The sequence below is a fragment of the Nannospalax galili genome, unplaced genomic scaffold (genome assembly GCF_000622305.1).
Source record: "Nannospalax galili isolate Female #2095 unplaced genomic scaffold, S.galili_v1.0 scaffold565, whole genome shotgun sequence".
NCBI classification, from domain to species: domain Eukaryota; kingdom Metazoa; phylum Chordata; class Mammalia; order Rodentia; family Spalacidae; genus Nannospalax; species Nannospalax galili.
Window position 1 is genome coordinate 11,473 of NW_008352729.1, and position 2,821 is coordinate 14,293.

Genomic DNA, 2,821 nt, shown 5'->3' on the forward strand with positions numbered 1-2,821 from the left:
ATAATTACGAAGTATGATTATTAACAGACAAAATAAATGTTTTATTGGTCATATAAGAAGACATACTAATTTGCCAGGTATGCTATCTTTAGGTAATAAAATAACAGATTATTAACCAAAAAAAACAATTTATGGGAAACTCTCTGAGAAGGCAGCTGCCTGGCAGTATTCTGAGGACTCCCCAGTGGGGAACTGCATCAGCCTCAGCTGTCAGACAGTACCACAAACTCCCTGCAAGGGGGCTTGCTTCAGTCCCAGCTGCTTCTGCTTCCCCAGTCAGACCTCCGGTTTCTGCCCCCCACACCACCGGCAAGGTAAGAGAGCGCTGGAGAAACCACTTTTGTTTTTGGTTTCTCTCCTGGTTTTGGCCAGCTGGCAATCTGTCGCCATCTGGTTTGATCAGAAAAACTAGGTGGAGAGCTGGACGCAACAAATCTCCCCCTAGTCGGGTTCCAGAGGAGACGTCCCTGAACCCATCTGGCCGTGAGCCCAAAAGCTTGTCTTTTGGGACCTGGATTTGATGGCAATCTGGTTGATGTTATTTGTCTGTGCTTGTCTTGTTCTGTGTTTTGGTCTTGTACCTGTGTTTGTCATGGATGCCTGTGCTGAGATCTCAAGTAATTCTGTCATGTATGTCTATGGTTATTGTCTTCATACATTTCCATCAAAAACCCTAAATATCTTTATTTTATTGGCTGAACTGGTTGTTTAAGGTCCTTATTTGTTGCATACCTTTTGGTTTGGGTTTGCCTTCATAATATCTCTTTGGTTTGCTCGCTTTGGAAGTATTTTGGGCTTGACGTTCTTGGTCTGGTTTATAACAGACCTCTAAAGGCTTGAAAATGGTTTGAAAAAATTAAACTGTTGGTTATAGGTTTGATCTAATATGTTAACTCATCTTCATTGCTGGAAATAACTTCTGGGACTGGTCTTCCTATCTCATCCTTTTGGCCTTGTCCTTTTCCCTCGGTTTCCAGCAGCACTGCTCAGTACGCAGGCAGATACGGTCTGTTTGGGGAGGGACGCTTTTCATCCTTGGAAACTCTGCTGGCTCAGATATGACTCTGTGCTTTTCTCCCTTGGAACAAGAAAAATCAGTCTTGGTTTTAAAACTGGTTTGTCATGACATTATGTCTAACCATAGTATTTATTATATGAGACCATTATAAATGTATAGACATCTTTAATACTAAGAGAATTATTAAATAATTTACTAGATATCAAATTCAAAGTAAAACATCTCTAAACTTTTAAAGGAGACTTGGTTGTTTAAAACCTGCTTCAAGGCTTACAAGGGCATCTCAAAGTTTATACAGTATAATAATATATTTAGATTAATTGTTCATATATATGAACAATTGTTCATATAAAATATCAATTACTTGGGAAATTTGTTTATAAATGTTATTTAAAAAATTTATTAAAGTCTAAACAGGGCTATAACACAGTTTTCCTTAAATGACTATGTTGGGGGTTGCGTAACAATTGCTTCTCTTTACCTTGTGTTTATATGTCTTACAGAAGGTCATCACAATTGAACTTGTTGACTATTGTATTCTTTAATTAAAAGAGATACAGGCAGGGTCACTGGACCCTTACCTGAGGATCCAGCCTCTTCCCAGCCAACTGTATGTAATTTGGCCCTAATCACATATGGTCTCCTGGGTTTGGGAAGGACTAAAGTATATTATCTGGGAAAGGCTAAAAAAGGCTTTCCAATGTAAGTACTCTCAGGTCACTTCTACGCCTCAGGAACTCCTCAGTCATCTCTGTAAGTAAGCTCAGTAAATTCATTGGTTCTCCAGGAAAGCCTTAGTCAAACATTGGGTTGACACTAAAACCTTAGAAAGAAATAGACATTGCTTAAAGTCAGAGGGGAAGTCTCATGATAGATGGAATGCTTATTTGTTGATGATATTGTGTCTCATGGTTATTAAAAAATACAAAGTTAAAAGATATTAAAAAGATATAGAAATAGAGATATTTTATTTTTCTTTTATATGTAGGAGTGTATTGCCAGCATGTATGCACCCGTCATGCAATGCCCACAGAGGTCAGAAGAGGGTGTCAGATCTCCTGGAACTGGAGCTACAAACAGTTGTTAGCCACCATGTGAATACTGGGATTTGAACCTGGGTCTTCTGAAAGAGCAGTCAGTGCTGTTAACCACTGAATATGTTAAAGCTATAATGAAATACTTTAAAAAAAAGTCTTAATTCTTATGTTCTCCTTCTAAATAATAAAAACTATAACTAGATCCTAGAAAGGACCCAACATTCTAATAACCTCGGGAAGAGGATATGCATTTGTGTTTCCACAGGACGCTGAAGCTCCCATCTAGATTCCTGACAGGTTCATCAAGCCCTACAATCAAGCCCAGAAAAAGGAGGAATCGAGGAAGGCTAAAATCTGTGATGCACAAACTACAAAAGCTGAGTGTGTCTCCTCTGCAGGCTTGATCAACACAGGAAGCCAGCCTGCCCACCTAGAGACAAGTGAAAAAACTAACTCGTGAAGCAAAAAAAATGCTGTGGTTGCTACAGGGCAACCTTTGACAAAAAAAAAAAAACATGTTTATTACAATTCTTACAGTCCTGACTGTACAGATGTCAACTGTTTCAGGGGAAGTTTATTGGGCATATGTACCTAATCCACCTCTTTTGCATCTTATAGGATGGGGAGATGAATCACAAATTAAAATTATGACCAACTATAGTCAACTTTTAGGTGGGTCTAAAGATTTTAGGACTTCTCATTCAACTTCTGAAATTATTAATTATGAGGAAATGTCAAATACTACTCCCATTTGTGTAAGTTTAAA